This window comes from Hippichthys cyanospilos, chromosome 4, assembly GCF_059441005.1.
Source record: "Hippichthys cyanospilos isolate Australia breed blue-spotted pipefish chromosome 4, RoL_Hcya_1.0, whole genome shotgun sequence".
In the NCBI taxonomy this organism is placed as follows: domain Eukaryota; kingdom Metazoa; phylum Chordata; class Actinopteri; order Syngnathiformes; family Syngnathidae; genus Hippichthys; species Hippichthys cyanospilos.
The window spans coordinates 20,188,101-20,195,924 of record NC_142372.1 but is presented as its reverse complement, the minus strand read 5'-3'; positions in this window follow the sequence as shown (position 1 = coordinate 20,195,924).

The following is a 7,824-nucleotide window of genomic DNA, read 5'->3' as shown; positions in this document are numbered from 1 at the left end:
TGATCCAACGTTCTGCTTTTACAAGTAAGCTGGTTTTATATATCGTTTTAATGGCAGTTTTGTTGCAAATGTCACACAAAGTGTCAGGCGAGAAGAAAGTATGAGCCCTCAATGTCTCAGGGAGCTTCTCGATGCCCCTCTGTGAGTTCAGACGACTGCTAGGCTTTGCTTTCTTTACATACAACTGATGCTTTCCTCTCACAAACCATTAGCTTCTAGTCTGCTGTATAGTCCTCTTATCTTTTTTTTTAAGAGTAAGTATGAGGTGTCACAAAACAAAGCAAAAGAAAAAGCCATCTTGAGCTATAAACATTTGTAATAATATTGTACAAATCAATTCATACATTATCTATATGACCATTAGAAGTCAGATGTTTCCATGCACTCATTATAAGCATAAATGTCATGTTAATTTGTAACTTTCAGTAAGTCATTTGAGCCAGTTTTAACATGGGCCATAAATGTTCAACAGACAAGAAGAGAATTGTGTTATCGGGATAAAAGTGTTGAGGTCGAGGCTTTGAGATGTTCAAAATTTGATTTATCCAGGTCAGTGGGGGTTTTTTTGTGTTAGTGATCTTGTTGGAATATCAATATTTTTTCTTGGAATCAAACCTGTTTGACAGCTGGAACAGTGTCCTTAAGTTACAAAGCCTCAGCTTGACTAAACCAAACGTTTCTTGTTATTGTAGCCAAATATCTTGATTCTTCTATTGTCTGACCATAAAACGTTTGTCTAGAAGTCATTTAACCTATGTAGGCAGCTGACTTTTTCAGTCAAGCTTAGGTCTTCTCGCCTGATTGCTTCGCCGTGAACAGTGGCCACTGATCTTCCCATACTCTCCAGTTCATAGCAAACATAAATGAGCCTTGGTGATTCCTGGGTTGTTCTCAAACGTCTGAAACAACATCCTTTCCTGACAACAATACCTATGAAAAGGTCTGGTGACCGTATATATGTATAGGTGAACCTATATGTGTAATTTTGATCACGTGTGAGCACTGTAAACTCTAATTTGTGATGACATTGCACATATATTTAAAAGATTTATTGCATTACTTCAGTCATCCAAGCATATTCTACCGATTTCGGTGTGAAGTAGAATGTACAGTGGGGCGCTACTGCAAAGTGAGGCGCTAATGCCTGCGGGTGCCGCGACGGACACATGCTTGTGCTCCAAAAATCTGCTCATTTCATCTGTTCCCCACAGTTAAATACATTGAATTTTTTTCCGCTCTTCACTTCGCAGCAGCCAATCAGCTTGAGGGAAAACACAATGTCGCACACGGGACCCTCTACCGGCACAAATGGTGGTTACTGGTCAACAAAGCCAGCTTTCAATACGGGGATAAACCAGAACAAGAGCAGGCTTTGAAAATGAAATTGTGAGACTTCCCTCTCGCCAGCCTGCTCCTCAAGGAGGATCCCCAGATGTTCCCCAGACTGGCCTAGAGACATAACTTCCCCAGCATATCCTATGTCGTCCTGGGGCTTAACCCTCATGGGACATGCATAGAACTCCTCTACAAGTATGTGTCCAGGAGGCATTCTAGCCAGAGCCAACTCAGCTGGCTCCTCTCAACGTGGAGGTGCACCAGCTCTACAAGCCCCGTCTCCGCCGATGGATTCTACCCTGCACGACTCAGCCCTGCGCTACTCTACTCCGTTCTACACTAAAGGACATTAAATCTCCACTGCCACTCCCCAGGAGCCTGTCCTCACTTTGCCAGTGATGCCAAGTTAGCGGCGGTAGCCAGTATGCGTTGCATATAATAAAAAACAACAAGTACCAGCAAAAATGAGTAGGGTAGAGTAGAGCCAGGTAGATTTCTCAATGGAAAGGCTTAGGTGTCTACGTTGAGAGTAGGAGAGAGTAGGATAGAGTGAGGTAGATAATGGTGGTGGAGGCGGGGCCCAGTTTTGTGGCCTCAGTATTGCATCCCTGCTTTTTTGCAGATGATGTGGTGCCGTTGGCTTAATCAAGCCGCGCCAAAGCATTACATAAGCCAACTTAAAAATAAATACACCAAATGATACATGGACATAAATGCAATAGCTTTAGTAAGCTTTTATGTTGAACTTTCGCCTCAAAGCAAATCTTGCGTACCTTAAAGTGATAAGAAACAGTGACTAGCACATTGCACACAGGCTGGTTGGCTACAGACACAAATTAGCTTGTGCATTTCACAATGTTGTTAAAACATTTACGATTCTGTTCATTCTGAGACATTGTTATCTTCATTTACCTAGATTATGACAATGAATATGAGAGAGACATGACTTGGAGCCTGAATTTTGTATCGGATATTAATGGATATTCTAAATTCTAGAGATGTTTATTGGTATGTCTAGTTAGTAGTGGTGATGTAATTTGTTGTGTTGTTGTTAGTGAGCGATGTAAACACAAACTGACAATCCAAACACATGCAAGCAGATGTCCAATCAAAAAAAGTAGATATTACTCTTTTTCCATACATAAATTGAACCCAATTTACGTTTTTCTTATAACCATATGTTCTAATTTGTGTGTGTGTCTCTGCTTTTTTGTTTGTTTGTTTTTTTACAATCCATTACAGTCACATACTGGAAGACTATCATACAATAACTTTCTGTGGTTTCATGGCTTTCCATGATGCAATATCAATATAGTATTTCAGTAGCATCCAATCGACCCACAGAGGTAATATTCTTTTTGTACAACCTCAAGTGGGAAACTTTTGCTCTGCCGTATTTCGAAGCCAGATCAAGCTTCTGGGGGTGTTTGTCACAGCGCACATTTAAACAGCAGCTGGCACAGAAAATGTGCGATAATTGCATAGTTGCACATGATTTTGGGCGTGTTCATTGTATCACACCAAATGTATTCATCAACAGTCAATGTGACAACACCCTTATTTACTCACTCCCTTTGATGCTGAATTCGTAATGTTTTTATGCATATTGTTATCATGCCTGTCCTCTGCCAACATGTGCATCTATCACATAATGTTGGTTGATTTGAGAAAATGTTTGAGTGTTATGATCTGAATGGCATCTCTGGAATAATAACAATTAGGAGGCGTTCAGATATGCACCCGTTATCCCGCTAACATGGAGCCGGTTCTTCTGACAGGTGTGGGGCTTCAAGCAAAGCTCTCTAATGGGAAATCTAAAACATTTCATTTCTTATCAGTATTGAAAATAAGAATGAAAGAAATCATACCTCAATCAAGAAAGATACGAGTAACATCAACATGATTTTTTTTTTTATTTTAGTTCTAAATATTTATCATTCTCTAAAATGCTTTGGCATTTGTTGTTATTCACCAAGGTGACAAAACTATTGGATCATACCTGCAAGAAAGTCATTTCAGGTGTTCCGATATTTTGGCCATAATTAACGTAGGCTGCCTTATCAACAAAACGATGTTAGATGGAATTACATTATCTGTAAAAACACGTTAATCCATCATGAACTGTAACGGTAATCGTTAAGCAATCACAGCAACTGAGTCACAAAGTAGGCAGATCAGTGCAAGGTCACAGCACTATAAAGCAATGATATAGTCAGCGGACTCAAAACGAATTCAGTGCCAAAAACTCTTCTGGCATCAACGTCAGTATAATAACAAAGATTTATGGTAATGATGACGTTTTGAAAGCATTCTGCCACTAATCTCTGGCGGACTGAAAATATATAGTGTGGAATGAATCATCAGAGGTTTTTGTCTGGCAGGTCCTGCCTTCAAAGACCGTTACTTGGGTTCATTGTACCAATTATAGTGTTAAGTGATGGAGGGACATTAGTATGAACTTGTTCAAGACGCGCAAATGTTTAATCGGGATGAAGGTGTCATTTCGTTAGCGACCGCCCCCAACTCCATAGAAGATGAACTGTCCGTATGGATGAAATCATACTATCATCACAAATGTCACCTTTATGTTTCATGTTTCAAGTGGGATCAAAGTCAAATATGAAATTAACACTCTTATGGTAAACAACCTTGCTGATTCACTATGTCACACCCTCGTGGAGCGCAGACAAGACTTTTGACAACATAAAGGGCATATGTGTGGGGATGCGGGTTCATACTGCAGACACGTCACCAATTTATATTCATATACCAAAGAGACCCAGAATTTGGAAAAAGGAAAAAAATGGGATTGTACAGTTCAAACTGCATGACAAAAAAAATATCTGTCTTATTTGGACAAAAAAGTCAGAAATGCCTTTTGGACTACAGGAGGAATGTCTTCAAGCAAGAACAATCCAGTGCTTGCTTCAACGTTTGCTAATTTAATGTTAGTGTTATTTTTCTACTTATAAAAAAATTGTCACTTTTTTCATGCGACTGAATTAATGCAGGGGTGCAAAAGACAGGCTTGCTGGTGCCTATCCCAGCTGGCTTCGGGTACACCCTAACCTGGCTGCCAACCAATTGCCAGACATATGGAGACGAACAACCATTCATGCACCCAATCACACTTAGGGACAATTTAGTATGTCTAATACACCTGCCATGCATGTTTTTGGAGTGTGGGAGGAAGCCGAAGTGCCCGGAGTGAACCCACGTGAGCTCGGGGAGCGCATGCAAACTACACGCTGGAAGGCTGGAGCGAGGTGGATTTCAACTCGAGTCCCTTTCAATGCGTCACCGCGCCAAGTCTTTTAATGGATAAATAGGAGAATACAGTAAATAAAGAAATAAAGTCTGTAGAATATACTATCACAATCAGAATGGACTCAGAAGCATGCAGAGACAGGTGAGAGGAGTTTCAAGAGGTTGGAGACAGGCAGCTAGCAGAGCCAAGCCTTGGCAAATGCTGTACTCCAATAAGACAGAATCGAGGTCAGGCAGGCAGAGCAGTTCTTATCACCGGGGTAGCATTCGTTAGGGCGGTCGGGTACAGGTCGGAAAGTCGGAATCCAGGTCGACAGATCAGGACAGTAGGCGGTCAGGTAGTCAGAGTGAGCAGGGACAGAACATAGCCAGGGAGAACAGGATGAAAGCTGTGTGGGGTAGTCGGGGACAGCCAGAACAGGAGTGAATGTGAGAAGTCTCGGTATGAAGAGCAAGATGATCTTGCGGAGAATGGCAGGAAGAGCTGGGTTTATATACAGGCTAGGATCACCTGGTGGTCAAGGGCTGATTGAATGGAATGTTGTTAGATAAGTTGGTGAGGAAGAATGAGCTGGCTGGACGGGCAGGCTGTGATAAATACAGGATATGCTGTATATAACACCGTTATTAGATTGTGTTTTGTGATACTGGAACTCCCATCATGCCAAGCGACATTACGCAAAATGTAAGTATAAGCAGTAAGATTAAAATTGTATTGTTAATGTTGATAATTTGTAATTATTTCCTGGGTGTTGTATCCTGGTTCTCTTCATTTGCCCTTTTTGGAGTTTTTAGATCACCCCCAGGACTAAGTTATGTGTGTAAAATCAGTTGCATAAATATCTTGCCAAATGATTAACTCTACAAGTGAATTATATTAATATTATATTAATTATGATATTGTAAATGGTTATCAAAGCTTTACAAAACACCTGGGGACGGATATCAACTGAAGCACAAGTCTGCTTATGAGCACCCCTGTCAATGAAAGACAAGACCAAGGTGTAGCTCTGGACCTCAAATCAGTTTGGACAATGAAGATAAATACTCATTGGTATTTACTATTCAAATGAGTAGAAAGTATATCTCTTTAATAAAACAACAAAATAATAATTAAGGTCAGGTGGATGTGTTTTTTTTTTCTTTTCTTTTGAATTTCAACCTATGCTTATTTGAAACTGATGAGCCTGCAAGAGTGATTTTTTCTCACCAGTGATCTGCATGATTCAACATGTTAAATCAGGCGGACAAAGGCAGATCCGCATCAACGATGCAGGGACACTGTGAAGTCCGAGACCACAGCCGTACACTAACAAAGCCCATTGAACCAGACGGATTAAACCTTGAGCAGAAGCGCACACATGGTGGGTGGCCATCTGTTTCGCTTCCTCCGGCTTCACCTGAGACTTGATGACTTTCTCTTATTTCCTTTTTTCAAAACACGTTTCTTGAGAGTATGAGCTAGCTACATTTTTATCGCAAGACCAAGAAGTTCCTTGGCTCAGAATTTAACACTGCTGAGATACAGTGGATGCATACATTTGCAATTTACACGCAACCAATATACTTTTGGATGTAAACAACACTTGACAAAAAAACCTGGGAATGCAAACCAACACAAATTGTCGAGATGATTTCCTATAAATGGACCATCTTCAAAAGAAACCTTAGAAGTCAACCTTGAAAAAATAAAAGCATTATGAACAGTCTTTACAAATGTATTACGCTGCACTGCTTACAATTAACATAGCTTTACTTCATGACTAATATCCAATTACAAAATAAAGGAATAAATAACCATCAATCACTGCTGAAAGCAACTCTAGCAATAAATGGGCTTATAGACAACATGCAGGATCCTTCTCTGGGGGATGTTTTACAGACATAATGACTTAGAAAACAATGAGGTAAACAAATCGACTTTTTTTTTGCGGGCAGACCTAATTACAGAGCAGGGATAAATAACTATTGGAAAAGATGCAGGCACGCATCGGGTAGTGCATTGTAAAGGGTCATGGGGAGTTAATGCCCTATTTTAGTGTGTAATATGTTGCTATGGCATGTTGTGTTCTGTGTTTAGTTTGCCTGAAGATGTTGTGAGTCGTTTTTAGCTTTATATTGTTTTAGCGTCAATCGGAACGTGTAACATTGTAACAATGCAGGACCTAATTACATTAGGATTACATGGAGGTACCATGAAAGCTACTCCAGTAATGATCGAGAAACTTTTTCGTTTTGGACACAGTTCTGTGTTTTATCATTTGTTTAGTGAACCGCATTGTGTTGTATGAAAACCACTATGTACAGGGGGAGCCAGCCAACTGGAAATACCAACAAATATTTGACTTGTTGCTTCATCGTCTAGGCATGTTTTTATATGCATTAACACTATACATTTATATAAACCATTATTTTTCATATCGCATTCAATATGTACATTTAATACTACACTGATGGATTGTCTTGAGTTGGTTAGGTAAAATATTGATAAAATCTGTCAAAGTAGCTCTTGAATACTTAATGTTTCCTGTATGTAGCTTCGGAAGAAAAATGGTGTTTATTTTAAGTCAAATACACCAGCAGAATTAATCAGCTATAGTATTCGATATGTGGACCACGTGAAAATAGAATATGAATGGCAGAAAGAATAAAAAAAGCTTTGGTTGTGGTTTAACCCAGAGGAAAGATTTTGTATCTTTCTGTGTTGATTTCTGTATTCAAAAATCTTGTTGTTACTTGATGTTTTTTTTTTTTTTAGTAGTAAAGAAAAATAGTGAAACAGTGACTAATTTGCGAAACCCTCTGCAAGATATTTTTAATATGATTCATGATTTATGAGATGCTATGTTTTTAGAAACAGTATTTTTGATCTTGTTACTCGTAAATGATCTCAGATGCTCCCCTCAAATCCATGTAAACCACAGTGACGTGCTGTGGGTTCATGGTTACCATGGTACCAACATAAAAGTCAGTTTTACAAATTTAACCAAACCAAGTGTATTTTCCGTGAATATAACAATAAATTGAAAAATAGTGGAAGCACGATCAGCCACCTCCACTATATGGATGACATCAATCTGTATGCTAAGTTGGAACGTGAAATTGACTACTTGATTCACCTCATAATATGTTTGTGTTATTTTATTTTGTTCGTATTCAATTACTGGATATCACATCACGTGTAGTGATACGTTTTTAATGCCGATGCGGGTTTATTGATGT